Source organism: Acinonyx jubatus, chromosome B1 (assembly GCF_027475565.1).
Source record: "Acinonyx jubatus isolate Ajub_Pintada_27869175 chromosome B1, VMU_Ajub_asm_v1.0, whole genome shotgun sequence".
In the NCBI taxonomy this organism is placed as follows: Eukaryota; Metazoa; Chordata; class Mammalia; order Carnivora; family Felidae; genus Acinonyx; species Acinonyx jubatus.
In genome coordinates this window covers 126,613,700-126,628,785 of record NC_069382.1, presented here as the reverse complement: position 1 = coordinate 126,628,785, position 15,086 = coordinate 126,613,700, and the positions used below count along the sequence as shown (strand labels likewise).

The following is a 15,086-nucleotide window of genomic DNA, read 5'->3' as shown; positions in this document are numbered from 1 at the left end:
CTAACATATTTTGAAATCAGGGAGTGTGATGCTTCCATCCTGTTCTTTCTCAAGGTTGGTTATGTGGTCTTTTGTGGTTTCATATGAATTGTAGAATTGCAATTTCTATTTATACTAAAAAATTCTTACTGGTATTTTTATAAGGATTATATTGAATTTGTAGATCACTTTGTGTAGTATGTACATTTTAATACTATTAAGTCTTCCTATCCATGTGTATGAGATACTTTTTTCATTTATTTGTGTCTTCTTTAAATTATTTCATCAATGTTTTGGAATTTTCATTACATATGTTTTTCGCATCATTAGCTAAATTTATTCCTAAGTATTTTATCCTCTTTTGGTGGTATTGTAAATAAGATTGTTTCCTAATCTCCTTTTCAAATAGTTTGTTGTTAGTTTGTGAAACAAAGCTGATTTTTGTACATTTTGTATCCTGCAACTTTACCTAATTTATTAGTTCTAACAGAATTTCTTTTGTAATCTTTAGATTTTTCCATGTAGAAGTCATATCATTTGCATCCTGGACTTGTTCCTGATCTTGGAAAAAAAGTTTTCAATTTTTCACCATTAGGTATGATGTTAGATGTGGACTTTTCATATATGGTCTTCAGTATACTGAGATGTTTTTCTTCTATTATTAGTTTGTTGAGAGCTTTTATCATAAAACTTTGTTGAATTTAGTTAATATTTTTGAGATGATCATGTGGTTTGCATTATTTATTTATTAATATGATATATCACATTAACCAATTTTCACATATTGAACCATCTTTGCATGCCAGGAATAATTTTCACTTGATCCTTTTGATGTGTTTTTGAATTTGATTTCCTAGTAATTTGTTGGGGATTTCTGCACCTGTTTTGTAATGGATATTGTCCTATACTTTTCTTCTTTTGTGGCATTTTGCCTTTAGTATCAGGGTAATGCTTGCGTTTTAAAATGTGTTCATAAATATGTTCTCTGCTTTAATTTTGTGGAAGCGTTTGAGGACTGTTATTAATTCTTCTTTAAATATTTGGTGTAATTCATCAACGAAGTTATCTGAAGCTTTGTTTTATTGACAGGGCTTTTTTTGTTGTTGTTGTTGTTGTTTGTTTATTTATTTATTTATTTTGAGAGAGACAGATACAGTGCAAATGAGGAAGGGGCAGAGAAAGAGGGAGACAGAGAATCCCAAGCAGGCTACACAATGTTAGCACAGAGCTCAATGCAGGACTTGAACCCATGAAACTGTGAGATCATGACCTGAGCTGAAACCAAGAGCTGGATGCTTAACTAACTGAGCTACTCTAATAGGTCTCTTATTGATAGGTTTTTCATTAACTATTCTATCTCCATTTTAGTTATAGACATGTTCAAACTTTCTATTTTTCATGATTTCATCTTGATGGGTTGAATATTTCTGGGAATTTATCTATTTCTTCAAGATCACCTAGTTTGTTGGCATAAAATTGCTCATAGTAGTTCCTTATAATCCTTTTTATATCTTTGGCATTATTTAGAATGTCTCCTCTTTCATTTTTAAGTATTTATATGAGTCTTATCTATTTTTGCTTAGTCTAGCTAAAGGCTTGTCAACAGTTTCCAAACACCAACTCTTAATTTCATTAATTTGTGCTACTGTTTCCTATTTTGGTTAATAGCATAAGATGCTATTGTATTGAAAAATACTATATATTTCTATTGATTTTAAGTGTGCTCTAATCTTTGCTATTTACTTCCTTCTATCACTCTGGGCTTAATTTAACTTCTTTCAATCTGCAGGTGAGTCTTTAGGTCCAAAATGAGTCTCTTGTAGGCAATATATAGATGAGTCTTTGTTTTAATGTTTATTCATTTTTGAGAAAGAGAGACAGAACGTGAGTGGCTGAGGGGCAAAGAGAGAGGGAGACACAGAATCCAAAACTGGCTCCAGGCTCCCAGCTGTCAGCACAGAGCCTAATGCGTAGCTTAAACCCACCAACTGTGAGATCATGGTCTGAGATGAAGTCAAATGCTTAACCACCAAGGTGCCCCTAGATGAGTCTGTTATTTTAATCCATTTTGGCACCCTGTATTTTTTTTAATGTTTATTTATTTTTGAGACAGAGAAAGAGAGCTTGAGCAGGGGAAGGGCAGAGAGAGAGGATGACACAGAATCCAAAGCAGGCTCCAGGCTCCGAGCTGTCAGCACAGAGCGTGACACAGGGCTCAAACCCACGAACTGCAAAGTCATGACCCAAGCCAAAGTCTGGCGCTTAACCGACTGAGCCACCCAGGCGCTCCAGCACACTATGTCTTTTGATAGGCATGTGTAGTCCATTTACATTCAAAGTAATTATCAATATGTATGTATTTATGGCCAATTATTACTTGTTTTGTCATTGTTTCTAGAGATTTCCTCTGATTCTTTCTTGTCTTTGTCACTTTTGTTCTTGTTTCCACTCAAAGGGTCCCCTTTAAAATTTCTTGCTGAGCTGGTTTAGTGGTCAAGAACTCATTTAGTTTTCGTTTGTCTGGAAAACTTTACATCTCCTTTCCTGAATGATAGCCTTTCTGGATAGACTATTTTCGGCTGCAGAATTTTTCCTATTCAGCACTTTGAATATATCATGCCACTCTTCTGGCTTGCCAAATTTCTGTTGAGAAATCTCCAGCTACTCTTATTGGTTTTTCCCACGAGTTAAGGACTTCTTTTGTTTTGCTGCTTAAGATTTTTTTCTTTAACACTGTATCTTGCAAGTTTAATCACAATATGTCTTGGTGTTGAGCTGCTTTTCTCAAAAGAGAGTTCTCTATGTCACCTGGATCTGAATGTCTGTTTCCTTTCCAGATTAGGGAAGTTTCCTGCTGTTATTTCTTGAAATAAATTTTCTGCTCCCTTTGCTCTCTCTTCTTCTTCTTCTTTTTTTTTTTTTAGTTTTTTAAATGTTTTTTTATTTTTGACAGAGAGAGAGAGAGACAGAGCATGAGTGGGGGGAGGGGCAGAGAGAGAGGGAGACACAGAATCTGAGCTGTCAGCACAGAGCCCGACGTGGGGCTCAGACTCACAGACCACAACAAGATCATGACCTGAGTCGAAGTGAGATGCTCAACCAACTAAGCCACCCAGAAGCCCCCTCTCTTCTTCTTCTAAGACTCCTTTAATATGAATGGTATTTTAATTTTGATGGTATCACTGAGTTCTGTAAATCTATGCTCCTGTTGCGTAATTCTTCTTTCTCTCCTTTGTTCAGCTTTATTGCTTTGTATTAATTTGCATTCTAGGCCAGTAACTCATTTCTCTTCTTCTTCCAGCCCCCTGCATGCATCAAGCATGTTTCTAATCTCATTTATTGTATTCTTCATCTATGACTAATTCCTTTTTAATTCTTTTATCTTTGTGATAAGGGTCTCACTGATGTCTTCTGTTCTTTTCTCAAGCCCAGTGAGTATTCTTATGGTTGTTACTTTAAATTCTCCATTAGGTGTGTTACTTATATCTGTTTCACTTAGATCTCTGGCCATGGCCTTATCTTGTTCTTTTACTTAGGATAAGTGCCACTGTCTTGGCATTTTGTCTAAGTCTCTGGCTCCTTCCCTGTGTTAGAAGAGCTAGTTATGTCCCCTGCTACTGAAAGTAATGGTCTTATGAAGAAGAGTCATGTATTGCCAGGTCCTGGGGCTTCAGGGAGTGTCTTTAGTGTGTGTTGTGTGTGCTCTGCTGATATGGTTTGGCTGCTCCATCCTTCAGGCCAGTTGTCTGCAGAGGTTCTCCTTGCCTGCTGTGGGCAGTGTTTGGCCTCTGGCCTGAATGTGGTGAGTTTTAACTAGGTGTGCTCTGGTCTGCTTGTGAAATGAGACTTGCCAGTATCCATGGAACTGAGTCCCTGCAGCACTCTCTGTTAGGAAGACACGATGTGAGTAGGAGTTTGGTCTTGTCTTCTGTGGAGAGAGGCGCACCATGCTAGGAATGACACAAGCTTGACTGAGAAGGCCAGTCCCACCAGAGTGCTTAGGGATAGAGCTTGATGTAAGCAAGTTAGGCAGCCAGTGTGGTGTTGTTCTGCTTCCAGCAGTGACTCTGCTTATGCTGAGTGGCAGCGGATGGCAATGGTGCTAGCCAGCGCCTTTGTTCCTGAAGAGGCGTCTCTGTGAAGAGTGAACACTACCTCTCAGAGATGCACCCTGGGAAAAGTGAAAAATCTTCATCCTGTGTGGCCCAGGCATTCTTCAGATTGTTGTTTCCATGCTACCTGCCCTTGTACTGTTTGCCTGCCTTCTTTCCAGGAGCAGGCAAGCGGTACTCTCCAGGTTCTATCCTAGTCATGCCTGCTGACCTTTAAACACCAGGCTTTAAGACCGCTAGTTGTAAAAACTCAGGAAATTCAGCCTGTATTGTTTAGCAAGCCAGTGGCTTCAGGGAAACCTTCTTGTGCATTCCCCTGTGTGTTCTTATCTCTTTTCTTCTCTGTGACAATGGGTCCTCTCCCAATAGTACTGATCACAGACTGAATATGTAAGACTTAGGTAAAATTGAGAGGAATGATCCCATGACAATGGAGAAGATAGGCCACCAGAATTGTTTATTCATAGTGATCACATTACCAATATCTGATTTCTCCTGCAATCCTAATGAGGCTTGGGTAATTTGTTTTGTGTCACATCACAACATTATGCAAATGTGGAAATGATAGGGAATATTTACAGTGATGAAGACCCTGAAGGGAAGTATGGATCCAGAAAGACAAGTTCCTAGATATTTCTGCATTTCTTGTGATTTTAGACTCTCCTTCCCCGCACTCTTAACTCTGAGATTTATTTAACAATGGTTTTGAGACACTCAGAGTTTTGTTTGAATATCCTTCTATAACAGGTACCACTAGCAATGGTATTGGCCCGAGGAGTGAATGTTTTCTAGACATTAATTGGGGGCTTAATTCAGCAAAGCCACAGATTTATACTTAAATTTTCTTCAGTAATTTCCTAGTAATCAAGCCACATCTAAAGTAGTCACATAAAGAGAAATATTGTGTGTGGTTATTTTTCTTATGCTATTTCTCTAAGTTTTTAGTCTCATGTAGGTAAACGCTTGAATAAGAATAAAGCCAAGAGAGGTAGGTGTCTGAGGTATGATGTATAACACTGCAGACTATTACTTTTACACAGGAAATAGGAAAGATTCAATACATACATATTCCTAGTCTAATATCTTCGTATCTTACTTCACAAGATGCACATTTTCCTAGGCAGACCAGTCTCCTCTCCTGTTCTTCAGTTAAGGCAAAACTATGTGTTCCTTTTTCTTCATATATTTTCGCTTAGGAGTGCATTTTTAAAGCTGTTTTCGTAGTATTTATTTCCCTTCTGGACTTTTTTTAAACTTGAACCAAGTTGTAAAGATGTATGTTTTTACCTGATAGCTATACCTCTTTAGTTAGTTAAGAGGTCTGTCTAGTTAAGTCTATAAAATAAATCTTGCATTTTTTTAAATTAAATTAATCATGAATAAGTGTTACATTTTTAGGAGTTAGTTATTGACCACCAGTTTGATACCATCTCTAATTTGGGTGATCTGTTTCACCACCAGGCCTGTTATTGCCCATAACTAACTGTATAAGTGCTTATAATACAATAAATTGATTTTCTACATAAAAAAAGAGCAAAAAGAAAGAAAGAAAAGACTTTCTTAAAAATCTTAATTGGAAAGAAAAAAGTAAAACTATTTCTATTCACAGATGATCTGATCCACTATATACAAAATACCAATGAATCCACCAAAAAAAAGCTATTAAAGCTAATAAATGAAATCTGAAAAATTGCAGGATTGGTTTCTATACACTAGAAATGAATATTTCAAAAAGGAAAATAAGAAAACAATCACATTCACAACACCGTCCAAAAGAATAGAATCAATAGGAATTAATTTAACCAAGAAATGAAAGAATTGTGCACTACACACTATAAAACAGTGCTGGAAGAAATTAAAAAGAACTAAATAAATGGGAAGAAATCCCTTGTTCATGGATTGGAAGACTTAATATTGCTAAGATGTCAAGACTATCCAAAGCAATCTATAGAATCAATACAATCTCCATCAAAATTCCAAAGGTGTTTTTTCAAAAATGGAAAAACTGATCCTCAAATTTATATGGAATTTCAAGGAATCTCAAATGGCCAAAAAAAAAAAAAAATACTGAAAAATAAAAGCAAAGGTACAAGACTCACATTTCCTGATTGCAAAACTTACTACAAAACTACAGTAATCTAAACAGTATTGCTCTGGCATACGGATGGATAAATCTACCAATAGAATAGAATTGAGAGTCCGACAATACATTCATGTATCCTTAACCAATTTATTTTTGACAAACATGCCAACATCACTCAAAGGGAAAAAATAATCTATTCAATGAATATTGCTGGGACAATGGTATGGTTCATATGCAAAAAAATGAAGTTAGATTCCTCCTTCACATCATACATAAAAATTAACTCAAAATGGATGGCATAATAAATGACATAAATATACTAGCTCTAACCATAAAACTCAAGAACAAAACACAAGAGTAAGCCTTCATGATCCTGATCAGGCAATGAATTCTTTGATGTGACACCAAATGTATAAGCAGCAAAAGAAAAAATAAGTAAGACTTCATAAAAATTAAAAACCTTTGTGGATCAAAGGATATTATCAATATAGCAACAAGATAATTTACAGAATGAGAGAAAATATTTACCAATTATATATCTAATAAGGGTCCAGTATGAAAAATATATGAAAACAAACAACTCACCAACAAGAAGACAAATGACCCAATTTTTTTAAAAAGCTAAAATATTATAGACGTTTCCCCCCAAAATATATACAAATGGCCATCAAGCACATAAAAAGATTCTCAACATTACTAATCGTTAGGGAAATGCATATCAAACAATAATGAGATATCATATCATACTTATTAGAATAACTATTTTTTTAAAAAAGGAAAATAAGTTGGTAAACATGGAAAGAAATTGAAACTCTCATAAACTGATGGTGAGAATATAAAATGGCTTAATCACCATAGGAAATAATTTTGTGGTTCCTCAAAAAGCTAAATGTCGGGGTGCCCAGTTGGCTCAGTCAGTTGAGTGTCCAACTTCAGCTCAGGTCATAATCACAGAGTTCATGAGTTCAAACCCTACATCATCTCACTGTTGTCAGTACAGAATCCACTTTGGATCTTCTGTCCCTCTCTCTGCCTGGATGCCACTCATGCTCTTTCTCTCAAAATTGAATAAATAACTTTTTAAAAACTTAAATGTAAAATTACTATATTTATTACCTCCCCCAATTCCTCTCCTATGTACATATCTCCAAATGATTGGAAAGGAATGTTCAGACAAGTATATGTAAATGAATATTCATAAAAGCTTATTCCATTCCCTTATAGTCAAAAGTAGATGAAACCCAAGTGTCCATCAGCTGAAGAATGGATAAAGAAAATGTGGCATATACACACAATGGAATATTATTCAGGAATAAAATTCTGGATATACTTTGAAAACATTGTTAGGTAAATAAGCCAGATACACAAGAAACGTTTATTGTGTGATTCTATTTGTATGAAACATAACCATGAGTTTGGGTTTAAATGGACTTCCCCCCTCAAAAAAAGGAAATAAATTGTGGTGATGGTTGCATTATAAAGGTAGTTACTGCCACTGAATTGTACACATAAAACTGGTAAATATGGTAAATTTTACATTAAATAAAAGATAACTCAATAAAAGAAATAACCTAACAAAACTTTATCCAAAAGTATGCATCCTATAGATAATGTATACTAAGCTCTACTTCTAGGTATAATTTGTTGAGAAGGCCATGGAATTCTGATACTTTATTGGGAAAGTCTCATTAAACTTTGGAAAACTGCTGATAGCAAGAAAAATATGAAGCCTTGTTTATCCAAACTGTCCTATCACTGTTTTCCAAAGGAGAGTTGAGATACATGAGTATGCTTATATTAAGTAATTTAGGGTAGTTTGGGTAAAAATTACACTAAGAAGTTAATCATATATTTTCCCAATCTTATTATCTCAAATTAGAGTTTGCCTATAAGATACTTAGCATCAATATTAAAGAGACAATTTAGGACTTAGAAGTTTTCTTTTTATGACCTTGTTCCTAATATGCCCAAACTGGAACACTGTCCTTGGTGTTATTGTGAATATTAAAACAAGTTTTGATGAAAAAATTTAAGAAATCATCTTTGGGTAAGTCATAAAAACTCTGATTTTCTGAATCTGTCTTGATCTGAAGGTTGAAACATAAATATATATTTTTTTCTGTTTGAGCTCTTTAACACTTATGGGAATTGTGTCGCATTTACTAACAGTAAGCTGACTTTCACTAGTGTCAAAACTAATCAGATCAGGTCAAAGAGGCAATCACAGATTTTCCTTTCTTTGAAGTTCAGTGACTACAAACACTTCTCATACCTCTGTGTGGTTTATATTATGCAGAAGGTTTGATAGGTGCATAGAAAACCATTGTTGGGAGCTAGAGGAGCAAGCTCTAGGATGGACACACAATGGAATATTATTCAGGAATAAACTTCTAAAGCAAAGCCCAGGTAAGTGCTCTCTGCCGTTGCCAAATTTGGGATAGCTACAACTACCACTTTATGCACAAGGCCACTGCTATCACTATTGCAATCAGAGCTGTGATATCAGAAAGGTACATCGCTATAGTAAGCTGCGGAATCAAAAATATTCTAGTTTCAAAACCATCCCATCATGAATGTGCATAAAATACGTATCCTGCACTTCACTTCCCTTTTCACATACCTCAGCTTTGAATTGTCAGAACTGGTTGCAGAACCCAAACTTTAAGGAGATTGGAAAGGATGTTGAGCAAGTTAATCATATTTTCCATACAGGAAAAGCACAAATTTTACATTTCTTTTCCATCTCTTTAACAAAATATAAAACTGATTGATTTTTATAAAACAAATTTTACTGACTCAAAGATCAAAACACAATTTCTGTGCTTGATCAGTCAGAATTTGAAAGTGAAAGTCAACATGAGTTATGGATATTACGTGTATGAAGGGCAGTTTTATGGTTAAGAGATGCAAAATTTCATTCTTCCTTGTGAGTAGTACACAAGAAAGTTTTTGTTTATTTGTTTCTTTTTGTTTTTTTTAATATGATGATAATCATTTGAATGTATTAAATCCTATCCCAGAAATCCAACTCAACATAAAAACTTGAATACTATTCTATGATTAGTTTTCTAAGCCCTGATTATCTTTGGAGCACTGTCTATAGTTTAGATGTATCCTCTGTAAATTCCTACTGCTGTTCAGGGAAAATATTTATGAAAGTATAAATCCAAATGCATTATCCTTATTTCTTATTAATCTGCCTTCCTACATCTAACTCCAAAAAACATTCTGATCTGCACAATGCATTAACTCCACAATTTTATCACCACCACTTCTGTCATGGAGTCTAAATCATTCTTAGTCATTTTGATTATTATAGGTTTTAGATTAAACAGGGATAATTTAAACAGCTATAATATTTTCTTACACAGATAATAAGAACCCCTGAAATTCAATGGCATCAGGAAAAAATGTCTTAAGCTTCATTAATAGATGCAGTTCTATTATTATTTCTGTTGATGTATTTTAAATGTGTTTTGAAGAGATAATGTTCTGATGTATCTATGGCATATGTGAGTGTGTGTGTGTGTGTGTGTGTGTGTGTGTGTGTTTTACAATGAAAATAATTTCATATTTCAAGGGTGACTATCTGAGGATCAATCCTGTACATTCTCAAAATACCTAAGTCCTTTTGACCTCCTATTTTTCTTTCTACATAAGGTTTTGAAAACTTGATAAATTAATGTCATTACTAAATTGTTTGTCACCACAAATTGAATCTTTAGTATTACGGCTTTTATCATTGACCCTTATAACATGAGTGTCAAAATATCAATATTTATTTTCAATAAATAGATTTACAATTTTACCACTGTATGCCCTCAACCAGGAATTATAAGGCTAAGTAAAACAAACAAACACACAAACCAAACCACCTTTTAGTGGCATTACAATATTTATTTTAAAATATTTTCCTGCAAGGTTGCTCAGAGTACTATCCTAACAATATTTTAATGCATCCGTATTTCCTTCTCTGAATATTATCTATTAAATATTTACTTTAAACTCAGAGAAAGTGAGAGAAGAGGGTGAGTATCAAGAGAAACAAAACAGAAAAAGATATAATACTTAATCAAAAGCTTTTCAGGCAAAGTTACATTGATAGAAAAATGATGATGACATTAATATTAAAATGAAATTGCTAGTGCAGATAATGTACATATGAAACTGTTTATGATTCTTCTGTTTCTACAAATCCTTAAGGAAAAGCTTACAGAAGACTAAGTGAGAAAAGCATTGTCTTTTTCAACACAAAATATTTTCTGTGTTTTAAACTGTTCCATTTACTTATTCAATCTTCATCTACGGAAAAATTCTAAGTGTAATATTTGTCTTAGTATATTTAACTATACTTAAAAAAATTAAAGTGTTTTTGGTATTTCATGATGGAACAAAATATGACAGACTAAAGATAAATTTTCAAAATGTGACTATGACAAGATATATAGAATTTGAACATAATAGAAAATCGGTATAGAAATCATAAAATTCAGGCTCTGGTTGAAACTTAACGAATTGGCAACCCCTAAAAGTTGTTTTGTTTGTTTTTGTTTTGTAAAAGTTGTTCCTTGGTTGGGAAGCACACATATGATACATTATGTTTGCATGGGAGAAAAGTTGGAGACAGCAAGGAAAACATAAAGTGAGATAGATCATTGTTCCATGATCCTTAGAAGAAAGCTTTTGGTTTTGGGGGGTTGCATTTGTGTTTGCTTGTTTTAGCATGGCTCTGCCTTATCATGCAGTGCTCGCCATTAGAAAACTTGCTTAAAATCAATCTGAAAGCAAACTTAAAACACAATATTCTCTCTACATTGGATTGCCTTATTGTAGAGTTCAGTTACCCAACAGAAGGCAAGGTTGTAGACAATTGTTAATTTATCAGGAAGTCATTCTAGAAGCTCTAAAAGGAAGAAGAGCTGACACATGTTCTTGAGGGACAGTGTGTACCCCTATGACGAGCACTATAAATTAATTAAACTTAAGAAAGAATAGGTTGTCTTCAGTGTTCCTCAGTTTTGATTAAGAAACAGGCACAAAAGTGGACTTCTAATGGATTAGAGACATAATTTCGAAAGGAAAAACTACAAAGCAAATAGAAGAAAATTTAGGAAAATAGCTTTGTGAACTGGAAATAGAGAAGAACTGCAAAAATTAAAGTCAGGAACAAATTGTATGACATCAAAATTATGGTTTTATGTTCAACACAGTTAACCAAGGACAAATGTATTAGGCAAACTAGGGAATGGAATTTGCAATATCCAAAAGTAGAAGTTGATTAATATGTACAATGTACGTGTTGCTTCCCCAAAACAACTAGAAAAACACAACTCTGTCAGAAAAAATAATTGGCAAAGATCACGAACAGGTAATTTACAGAACAGAAAATTCTGAAAGCTAATATGTATATTGAAGAGATGGTCACATTCATTGGCAAACTATATCTATAAGGAGATTTTACTTTATGCAAATTAGGGAGCCGGCTAATCCAAACCTTTTTGAAGATAAGAGAATATAAGAAGTCTTATGTGCTGCTACCAGGAATGTAGATTGGTATAATCATTTGGGTTAGCTATAGAACTTTACCCACACTAAGTATTCACCTACCTTATTACACAAACATTCTATTCATGGATATATACTCCAAGAAATTGTCACACAGGGCCATAAAAGCAATTTACGAGAATGCTCATTTTATCATTATGGTTGAAATGTGGTCAATCAATGTGACCATTCCTGGGACAAAGGTGAGGTAAAATATGGGGGTTAGAGAAATATGATGTATATATGGTGCATCTATAGATCTTGAAAAACATCTTGTTCAATGGAAAAAGCAAAAAGCAACAAAATACATAAGCAATTTCATTTACATAACTAAAAATTCATTTGTACAAAGCAACACTATTTGGTTTATGCAGACATATAAATAATATTTGGCAACACATTAGATAAGGTTATCTATGTCCTTGAACATATTTATATTAGCTGAATTAACATTCATGCCTCCTAATCCAATTTAAAGTTCCTGTCTCCTTAATAATCAACAAATATGAAGACCTATTTCTATTAGCAGCATATTCTCTCTGCTATGGGTCCCACTTTGTGGTTTCTTTGGATAACTAATATCTTTTTTATTGTTTATTGAACATTGTGGGAGATATTGCAGAGACAGTGGATTTTGTTATCCTGCTCTGGAAAGTACTGCTTTATGTTGAAAGAGTCAGTTAACTTCACTGGGCTCATTTTCTAAACTGTCTTTCCATGCAGTGGGCAACAGTTGAAACTTCCACTGAATTTTTTCAGCTATTCAGCTAATGTTAACATCAGGCCTCAGGTGAGAAACTTTATATAGAATACCTCATTTATAAATAAGCCAAATTAACTGAAACCCAGATATTTGGGGTCACCTTTTCTGTAGCTCTGTACTTTTGTGGCATATTCAACCTCATGTTTCAGCTACGTAAGCAATCCTACTCTCCATCCATTGACTCCCCAAATCAATAACCCCCTGGGTTTTTCCTTAAGTTCCACCTATCCTGAGCCCTGAGTACTAATGAGTCCCTCAGGCAAAATGCCACATAAATGTAAATCTCACTTGGATCAAATATCCTCTTCTAAAATCTGGCTCACCTTCAGGTCTGTTTATTCATCCACAAGTACCTTGAAATGTATATTTTAAACATATTGTCCCAATTTTATCATTGCTATCTTGGAATAGTTATTCCAGTACAAGACGCTCTGATAATATTGGTACATATGAAATAATACATAAGTTAGTTAATACACATATAAACAAGCATTTCAAGAAAGCATTAAAATAATCTTCCAGCTTAGGGATATATTTATCATAACTTCCAAAGGTTTTCTACATCATGAGAAATTCATTTTGATAACTTTTAACACTGTGATAAGAATCTAATTAGGCAAATAATCTGAGTTTCTCCAAGACATGTGCCTGCCTTTGTTTTGTGGACTTTCCTCGCAGCATGGGCCCCAAACACGTCTTCACTCCCTCCTCAAACCAAGAAACCGCTACTGCCTCATGCCCCCAAGCCAGAAGAGACGTTGTCCTCTCAGCACTTGCCAAAGGAAGAAAAAGGACAGCAAGAAACAACTAAGCATATTGATGAAGTACAAAATGAAATAGACAGACTAAATGAAAAAGCCTGTGGGGAGGTTTTTGAAGTAGAACAGAAATATAACAAATTCCACCAAACTTTTCTTTTCAAAAGAGATTGGTTGGAATTGATCACCCAAATCCCAAATTTGGGGTAACAATATTTGTCAACCATTCACAAGTACTTTCACTGCTTGGGAGGAGGATGAAGAGGCACTGCATTATTTGACAAGAGTTGAATTGACAGAATTTGAAGATGTTAAATCAGGTTACAGAATAGATTTTTATTTTGATGAAAACCCTCACTTCGAAAATAAAGTTCTCTCCAAAGAATATCGTAGGGATGAGAGTGATGATCTATCTTCAAAGTCCACTGAAATCAAATGGAAATCTGGAAAGGATCTGACAAACGTTCAAGTCAAACATAGAATAAGGCCAGCAGGAAGAGACAGCGTGAGGAACCAGAGAGCTTCTTCACCTGGTTTACTGACCATTCTGATGTGGGTGCAGATGAGTTAGGAGAGGTCATCAAAGGTGATATTTGGCCAAATCCGTTACAGTACTACCTGGTTCCCTATATGGATGATGAAGGGGAAGGAGAAGAAGAAGATGATGATGATGAAGAAGGATTGGAAGATATTGATGAAGAAGGAGATGAGGATGAAGCTGAAGAAGATGAAGATGATGGGGGGGGGGGAAGGAGAGGAGGATGAAGGAGAAGATGACTAACGAAACACTGATGGATTCCATCCTTCTTTATTAATTTTCTCCAGTCCCTGGGAGGCAGTTGCAGTCTTTTTTTTTTTTTTTCCTCCTCTTGTGCTCATTTGCCCTATTTTTTGAAGACTTTTTTCTCTCCCTTTATACCATGTTTCTCAATTTATTTTGGGGGGTTGGGGAGGGAGATACCTTGAGCAGAATACAGTGGGAAAAGAATATCTACCCCTTTCTGATCCAAATTTGTTTATATCCCTTTCTGTCTCAACAAAAACTTGATGGAATCAACACCATCATGCTCTGTGGGAAAAAAGAAAAACCTTCTGCTCCCCTAGCTCTGTTGGAAGCTGGAGGGTGCTAGGCCCCTGTGTAGTAGAGCATAGAGTTCTAGCTTTTCCCCTCCCTTCTTTGTATATTGGGCTCAGAGATTACACTGTGTCTCTATGTGAGTATGGACAGTTAGCATTTACCAACATGTATCTGTCTACTTTCTCTTGTTTAAAGAAAAGAAAAAAAAACTTTTAAAAATGGGGTTTTAGAAGTTCAGGATTTGAGATGTTTGGGTGGGTTAAGTGGGCATTTTGACAACATGGCTTCTCCTTTGGCATGCTTGGTTGTGATGTTTCACAGACATCCTTGCAGTTGAAGGTAACTTTTTAAAATAAAATTCTCTCCTAATGATGACTTGAGCCCTGTCACTCGATGGGAGAATCGGCAGAACCTGTAGGATCTTATTTGGAATTGACACTGTCTATTGTAATAGACAATGTTTATTTTTATTTATTTTTAAGTAAATAAGTATCCTGTTTATTTTTAAATTTTCTTTTTGTTTTCACTGGAGAGGAAAAAGGATGCTCAGTTTTAAATGTTAAAAGTGTACAAGTTTCTTTGTTACAATAAAACCATATGTATACTCACATGCACAGACACACAGAATCTAATGAGGCAAAATATCAAGATACATTGTTAAATTATATTGGTAACATCTGCACTCTGAACTTCTCAACAGAGCAAAGTCCTTTAAAGTATGGATAAGCTTATATTTCCAACCTCAACATCCTAACTTCAAATCCGGCTT

The 15,086-nt window shown here is 34.8% G+C and overlaps 1 pseudogene; it reads left to right on the top strand.

The window, feature by feature from the left end:
* The window catches only part of LOC106978124 (protein SET-like), a 62,288-nt pseudogene extending 47,786 nt beyond the window's left edge, over positions 1–14,502 (top strand).
* The last annotated feature ends 584 nt before the right edge of the window (positions 14,503–15,086 follow it).